The sequence below is a fragment of the Mustela putorius genome, unplaced genomic scaffold (genome assembly GCF_011764305.1).
Source record: "Mustela putorius furo isolate JIRA1106 unplaced genomic scaffold, ASM1176430v1.1 tig00000592_pilon_pilon_pilon, whole genome shotgun sequence".
Lineage (NCBI taxonomy): Eukaryota > Metazoa > Chordata > Mammalia > Carnivora > Mustelidae > Mustela > Mustela putorius.
Genome location: NW_025421426.1, coordinates 10,958,816 through 10,967,164, shown reverse-complemented (window position 1 = coordinate 10,967,164; position 8,349 = coordinate 10,958,816). Strand labels below are relative to the sequence as shown.

The 8,349-nt window shown below is 47.6% G+C and overlaps 1 long non-coding RNA gene across 1 annotated transcript; it reads right to left on the bottom strand.

The window, feature by feature from the left end:
• Positions 1–1,091: 1,091 nt before the first annotated feature.
• Positions 1,092–5,986, bottom strand: LOC101681678. The gene is made up of 3 exons (XR_199033.3): positions 5,872–5,986; positions 3,144–3,330; positions 1,092–1,213 (listed from the first exon to the last, which is right to left on the bottom strand). It is a non-coding gene; the product is annotated as an uncharacterized LOC101681678 (long non-coding RNA).
• Between the last annotated feature and the right edge of the window lie 2,363 nt (positions 5,987–8,349).

The following is an 8,349-nucleotide window of genomic DNA, read 5'->3' as shown; positions in this document are numbered from 1 at the left end:
TTAAAAAAAAAAAAAAAGAAACATTTAATAAAAAAAAATAAATAAATAAAAAAATAAAATAAAAACCTTCCTCAGTTTGATATGGGCCAAATAGCATCACATCACAATTTGTGCTCCTTTAATTATAAGGCTGAATTGATTTTTGTTTTAATTCTAGTATAATTAGCATACAGTGTTCTATTAGGTTCAGGCAACAATATAATGATTCAATAATTCTTTACATGTGGGTCTGTCGTTGTGCACGTCGGGTCCTCTGAGAAGCAGGTGGCAGGACAGGAGGAACGAGGAAGAGCCTTGCTGGGGGAAACGCCATGTAGGACAGAGGGAGGCGGGAGCCGGGGAGCCGGGGGAGACGGGAGAGCCTTCGGAGCCACAGACAGGTGTCCCACTTGTGAAAAGAGAGGGGGAAGGAGGATCGTGAGGGATGACTCTCAGATCACAACGCTGCTCCGAGAAAGCCTCAAGCAGACCAGTGGCGAGTTTCCAAGGTGGCCTGGGTCAAGGACCCCACTGTGTTCTGTCACTGGCTGGAAACAGCCTCGGGAAAGCATGACCCAGCATGACTGCCATGGTGGATCCAAAGATGCTCTAGCTTACGGCTGTCAATCAGCCTTTTCTCCCCCATCGGAAGTTCTCCTGAAGGGGAGACTGACCAACCCCACCTCCACGGCCGCCACTAGAGTTGTTCTTAGAAGTTACTCGGCCATACCCTTGGCCTGATTTTCTGTGGTATCTCTGTGTTTTCATTACGGATCTGCAGAAATTCTTCACATGTTTGGTACAGCAGAGCTTGGTTGAATATGCTACAAGTATTCCCTCCTATTCTTTGTTTTAAATCGGACTCTGTGTTTCACCATATAGAAGGCTTCAAGTTTTAAAAAAATTGTATAGTAAAATCTGTTAATTTTTTCCATTAATGCACCTGTGTCTTACTTGAGAATGCTATTTTTAATTTTTTAAGATTTTATTTGAGAGCGAGCAAGCAGGATCTGGGGGAGGGGCAGACAGAGAGGGAGAGCAGACTCCCCACAGAGTAGGGAGCCCAACACTGGGCTTGATCCCAGGACCCTGGGATCATGACCTGAGCCAAAGGCAGACACTTAACTGACTAAGCCACCCAGGCACTCCTAGAATGCGGTCTTCTTCTAGTAGAAAGAGAAAATGAGAGGACGGTGCCATCACTTTATCTCATATTTTTCTGGCTCCACGGTACCTAAGGGACATAAATTTAGTATAAATGATTATATTATGCACTGACCAGGCCTTGGTTGAGTTTGCTTGTCAGAACTTCTAGTTTTTTTCTTTTACCACCTAACTATTACAGGATATATTTCTATATTACAAAATGTTTTGGAATCAATGGGCAGGCTCTATTTATTCAAGTCAAAGTCCATTTCTGAAAGAAAATCGCTGCAACTGAAGACATGGGCAAAACTCCGCATTCGAGAGAAGAAAGTGACGCTGCTTCCATGGTGGGTTGCGCCTCATGATGTGGGAGACCGCAGCTAGGAGCAAGGTATGGGAAGGGAGAAGAGGAGCCTGTGCTCAGAGTGCCCTCCTTCTACCCTCAGCCAGCTGGAGAGCCAGTTCTGAGGATGACGACCCATTCCGCACATACCTTGATTATTCCATCCAGCCTCCTTTTGGTTTTCTCCCTAGCAGCTCTCATAAGCTCTATCTGTTACATTTATGGCCTGGAAGCAGGGGTTTCCTGACTCTTTCATGGCTCCCGGATGGTCAGGTGGTTGTGGGACATCTGCTGACCACTATCTCACTTGGAGAGGGATTTGGGGAGAAAGGGTCCACTTTATAAAACCACAGGAAGGAGGACCTTCCACTGCGCCACACTTACCTATTCTCTCTTATCTTCCAGTATCACTGTCCTCCTTCCAGGAGCCTCGAAGGAGACAGCCCAGCATGCCCCCGGATGCCCTCTACCACACCCATACTCCCTTGGCTTCTCCCAAGGCTCCAGCACTCCTCCAAGACCACAGCAATTAGCCCCAGACAATTATCAGTGATCCGGGACTGTCTTGATCTCACATTTTTATGTCAGGATGAATTTGGATTCTGAAGTTGATCTTATTGTGAGGGTTTTATGAGGGAAAGATTAAATCGTCCTCTGATGTGTGCTTCATTAGGCCCCAAATCCTTGAAGAGTCATTAAAGCACCTTCTCATTGAAATGCTCTCAGTTTCAGCCTGATGGATATCTGCAGGAATAGCCTCTCCATTATTTGGGAACTAAACTGGGTGGGAAGCTCTGCCAGATGTGATTTTGCAGCAGTACTTTGTGTCTGGCTCCTTTGTGGCTTGTGACCCTTCAAATCCATGAGTGTAACAACATCAGAGCCTGAGCCTGTTCTGTTTTTCCCAGGAAAAAAAACATTCCTGCCCTTCCTCTAAAGGGTCATGTTTGCCCTGAGTTGGCTTCACTCTCACCATGAACCCCCAGCTGCAGGTCTAGTCTGAGGCAGGTAGGGCTTAGTCCATGGTCATGGCACAGCCTGAGACCAGGATCAGGGCTCAGTCTAGAAATAGTTTCAGGCTCAGTCTGGGACCAGAATCAAGGCTCTGTGTAGGACTAGAGTCAGGGCTCGGTCTTAGATGAGGATCAGTGCTCAGTCCATTACCAGAATCAAAGCTAAGTCTGCAATCAGGGTCAGAGCTGTGTCTGGGTCCAGGATCAGGATCCAGTCTGCAGCCAAGATCAGGGTTCAGTCTGTTGCCAGGGTCAGGGCTGAGTCTATGACCTGATTAATAGCCCAGTCTGTGGCCAAGGGCTCACTGACTGACCCTGGCCTGGCATCAAACCCATCTCAGCTCAGCCAGCATTCAAGGATTTGACATCTTATCTGTGTACTCACTCTCAGTCTCAAATATTAGCCAGACCTACTCCCAGTCAGGCTGTGCCAACAGCCACCGAGAAATTCAAGCTACCTCCAGTGAGAGAAAGCAGACAGGGGTGTCTGCAGGTGACAATCTGTATCAGAGGCAACGTGGGGAAAAGCTGAGGCAGCACTATAATGGGTCTAGAATGGTAGCAGAAAAAGCCAATGTGACACCAGGACCTCAGCCTCAGAAGTCCAAGGCAAAGGCAAAGAGATCCTGCATTATTCCCAACCCTTTCCCAGAAAAACTTACCACTCATTCATCTTTCCGATTTCAGCAGCAGAAAGAGCCAGAATCTTTATGGAAGGGTCCATGCTGATGCCAAGTCTCTTTCTGATCATGGCTAAGAGGGGAGATGTTCTGCTTGGGATGAAGTAACCAGACTTGCTGGGTGGCCTTGTGTGAATCCGTCTTCCTCTCTGGGCTTCAGGACACTCCCCTGCAAGAGGAGGAGTTGGAGTGGCTTGTCTACCATGGCCCCTCAGTTCAGCCAGATGGGGAGAGACTGGGAAGGAAGAGCACTGGAAAGGTCCTAGGCAATACAGTGAGCTTGGCAGGTCTAAGGACCCGGACTGAGCTTAGTGTGACTGGACACAGTATAGAGAAGACAGACCAGGGATGAAGGCAGAAAGAGAGATAGCGACTAAGCCCACAGGGCCTGGGTACAATGGAAGAGGGTCTGGTTTTTATCCTACAAGCAACGAGGAGCCTGCAGGGTTTTAGAGAGGAGAGCGAGCACCACAGGGCTGCATGTTAGAGTCCTAGCTCTGGGTGCTTGCTGTGTGAAGGAGGGATCAGAGGGGACAAAGGTGGAGACAGGGAGGAGACCCTGCAGTGGTCCGGACAAGAGATGCTGGAGGCCTGGGCTAGGGAGGGGGCAGAGGAAGTGGTGGCAGAAGGACACTTGAAGAGTATTCAGTGGGCAAAATCCACAAGACTTGATGGCAAGCAGATATGGGGGTGAGGGAGGGCTCAAGGGAAACAGGTGAATTCCAAGGCTCTGGCCTGTGTGAAGGAGGGATAGTAGTGAAACCCATTGACATGGGAAGACTGGAAGAGCAGGGTTAGTGCAGGAAAATGATAGTGAATTCCAATCTAGAATTGTTGAGTTCAAGATGCTCATGGGACTTCTAAGTGGAAGCATCTAAGAATGAATGAAGGACATAGGCCAGGAGTTCAGGTGAGCAACCTGGGCTGAAGACAGGAATTTGGGAGATGTGAGCCCTTACCCAGAGATAACGTATAGGGAGAGAAGAGAAGGGGACCCGGGTAGAGTGTAGGGATACCCCAACATTTAAGGAACCAGCAGAGGGAGAGAAGTCAGCAAAGAACCCTGAGAAGGCAGAAGAGGATGTAGGGAAAACAAACTTGAAGAGGCGATGTATGTCTTGGAAGCTAGAGAGAGAATGAAATTGAATATGGACAAGAGGCAGGATGTGAGAACTCAAAGGATACAGTGACCACAGAGGCAATTAGTGACTCTTCGGAGAAAGTGATTTCTGGAGCCCTTCTAGGGACAGAAGCCAAACCGATATAGTAGAAGGATTGAGTAAGTGGACGTGGAGATTGGAAGTGTAGACAACTCTTTAGAAAGGTTTTCTCTGGAGGGGATGAGGTAGGATCATAGCTGGGGGAAGGCGCGGAATTTAAGGCAGAGAGGCGTGTTCTAAGCACAAGGGGACTTATGTGTGTATATGCTGGTGGGAAGGACCCACAGGAGGAGGAAATTAAAGGTACAGGAAAGAGAGCTGCTGGGGGAAAGAATGGGTCATTGAATGGCACTTACCATCTTACAAGTAACTTCCTATCCACTTCTGGTATTTAATTCTGTCAACCTGCCTGTGGCATCACATAACCATGCTCACTTCCTCACAGCACTTCCCACTGTCAGTAAATTATTTTAATTATTCTTTGGCTGTTTACTGACTCTTTCCAACAGGTCTCAGCTCCTAGACTTTCCAGTCCCCGTCACTTCTTTCTTACCTTGCTTGATTTTTCATCATGCCCTTTACACTGCCTGATATTATATTACTTGTTTGTTATCGGTTTGGGTAACAAACCTACCTCCCCCACCAAAAATGTAAACTCCAGGGAAGGTGGGCCTAAGCCTGCCTTGTCTCCATTACACCCCAGCACCTAGCACAGTCCCAGATCATAGCAGGTACATAATCAATGCATGGGATGATCGACTGAATGAATGAATGAACCAATGATCTAAGAAAGGGTTCTGAGAACTACAAAGTACTGTTCAAAGTGAAGGACAAGGAGAAGAGCCTGATACCTGACAGACCTGTTCCATCTACCACATCCACAGTTCCATCTGAACTTCATAGCAACTTTTTGAGGTAGGAATGATTGGCCCCTTTTCAGAAATAAAGAAGCTGGGCTCCAAAGAGATTTTAAACACTGTCTGAAATCAAACGGCTAATATGTGCTGGCACCAGAATTGAAGGCCAGAATGCTGGGTTTGGTTTATTTGCTTTTCTGGAAATCCTGAGCTCATTTTCTGGCCCCCTACCCACAGCCTCTGGGGATGATCACAGATCCCTCCTTCCACCTGCGCTCTGGACTGCAGGCCTGGGAGTGGGGGCTGATCCAGTCCCATGTGTGCTCCAGAACCAGACCCCTGCCTGTAGCCATGCAGAAGGAGGGGAGCCCTCCACAGAGGGGTAGCTGGGGCTGAGTGCAAGGACAGTCAGGAGAGAGATTTGAGAGAGAATCTGGGCAAGACCCGATGGGCGTACGGATGTGGCGGCAAGAAAGAACAAGATACCCAACCTGAACTCCCAGGCTTCAGGCTCGGGGTGTAGGTGGCAGTGCTGAGATGTGGAGAAGGCTGAGATCCAAAGAAAGAGGAGCAAGTATGGGAAGGGAGGCGGTGGGAAGGGCACGGTCAGGCCTGTGGACATCCAGGTGATGGTGTCCAGTGTAAAGCTCAAGTCCAAGTTGGGAATGCTCATGGAGCCATCATGGCAGATACCTTCATGGAGGCCACATGGTGAAAGGGAGGGCCCAGGGTGGCTGGAAGGTCTGTGAGCATGCTCAGAAGAGGGAGCAGTTGGTAAAGCAGGAGGAGAGTGTCCCTCCTGAACTATGTAGCTGTGGAGACAAAAGACAAGACAAATGAGCTTTGCTGTGTGTTCGCGCAACAGAATATTTTGCAGCCTCCCTGGATAAACAAGCTGTCATCTACCACCAAACCCTCTATCAGCTGAAGCAGCTCAGGGAAAAGATAACACTGCAGGTTTGGATACTCCCAGCTGCTGTGCCTAATTACTACACAAGCAAACAAACCCAGAGATTTGGAGGCCAAGAGGGGCTTGCCTGTAGGGAGGAGGGACATTTCCCCACTCCCGGGGGACGGTTGGAAGATAAGCACAGACATTTATTGAGCACCTACTGTGTGCCAGACACTTGGCAATGTCATCTTACTTAATACAGTATAAAAGGCATCATTCCCATTTTGCAGATGGGGAAACAGAGGCTCAGAGAGACCTGGCAATGCACCTAAGTTAAGAGTTTCACCCCGGCGTCTTCCCATTGCACTTCACAGCCTCCCTGGAGAAGGTCCAGGTCTGTTCCCTCCCACTTTCCCCAGTCTTCCAGAGTCAAGTCCAAATGCCCTGCTCCTGATTTCGCAGCTCTGTTTACTATTCTTTTCAAAAGATGTCTGTTTGCAAGAAGTAAAACTGTTGGATTCAGCAGCAGAGCAACAGGTATAAAGGAAACTGCCATGAAGAGCACGGACTTCAGCTCCCAGCACTACTGTATATTCACAGCGGATTTCTAAAACATCATTTGACATAGATGGTAATTCCAAGGGAACCCGTTGGCCTCTTTCCTCCTGCCCTGCCCTGGGCACATACGCCCAAGGTCAAACCAGGAAGAGGAAAGGAGGCTAGGGAGCTGCAGAAGAACCAGACTGCCCCTCAAGGAGACGTCAGCAGTCTTCTTCTGACTCAGGAGACAGACCAGCTCTCCCGTCTGACCCGAGATGGGAGAATGAGACTCAGAGAGGAGCAGTGAACAGAGTGTGAGAGAATTAGATCCCAAACCCCACCGTGATCTTCCCAAGACAACCTGCAGCTTCATAAGAAGCCAAGAAATCCATTTACAAGGAAGTTTTATATATGTATTACTAGTAAGATTTAAATTAATTTCTTTACTTCAGAAAAGGATCCCAACATGTATCCTCCAATGCAAATGTGAAAAGACCACATTTCTATAAAAAAGAGAATGACTATCTGAAGAGCAACCAGAAAGTTCCTAGCACTATCTGTCATCATTGATTTGCAGACTCTACACCAAACTCCAACCATACTGGTCTCCCCCGCCCCCCCCAGTCCCTTGAGATGCCCAGCCTTGTTCCTATTTCAGGGCTTTTTTGGTTGTTATTCTCTCTGCCTGGAACACACATCTCTAAGCTTATATGGCTAACAATCTTGTTGCTGGGATCTCAACTCAAATGTCACCTCTTCTGAGAAGCCTTCCTTGACTACCCTACCTCAGACAACCACAGTCACTTTCTATACCAGTGGATCCCAAACTTGAGCATGCATCAAATTCACCTGGAGGGCTTGAAATACACATTGCTGTGCCCCAGTCCCCAGAGCTGCTAATTCAATGGGTTTGAGTGCATCCTGAGAATTTCTAATTCTCCCAAGTTTTCAGGGTGTGTTAATGCTATTAGTCTAGGAGCAATACTTCGAGAGCCACTGTTCTATAACATCACTCTGTCTTGTGGTCTTCATAGTGTTTATCATAGTCTGAAATTATCTTGGTAATCTATTCAGTTACTTTACTATGGCCTTTCATGATTGGATACACCTGGGAGGCAGGTATCTGTTTGTGTGGTTTATTACAGTACGTCCAGTACCTAGAGCAAAGCCAAGTACATGGTAGATGCTCAATGAATATTTGTTGACTAAACAAGTTAGTGGATGGGTGGATGGATGGATGAACAGACTGACGGATGGATGATGGATGATATATGGATGAGGGATGGATAGATGGACGGATGATGGGTGATGTATGATTATGGATGGAAGGGTGATGGATGATGGATGGATGGATGGATGGATGGATAGATAAGATGGGTGAATGAATGAATGGATGCTCACTTCAGCCTCTACATTCCTGCTTCAGTACACACCATCTTTGTTCTACACCAAGTCGATCCACAGGTAAAACCAATCCCATTCTCGATTTCCAAGATCCCACTGATAAACGCAAGAATATGAAACAGTTTGCCAAAGATTTTGGAAGGCCATGGCCAGAAGGCACATACTACAAAACAGCAAACAACTGAAACTCCATTTAGGCATAGCTGATTTTAAAGGTCACTACAGTTACCCTATCATACCTAATGGACCAAATGGAAGCCATCTTGAAGGCTTCTCTCTCCTACACCTCCCCTCCTTGGCCTCCTCCTCCTCCTCCTACTTGCTCTTTCCCTCCT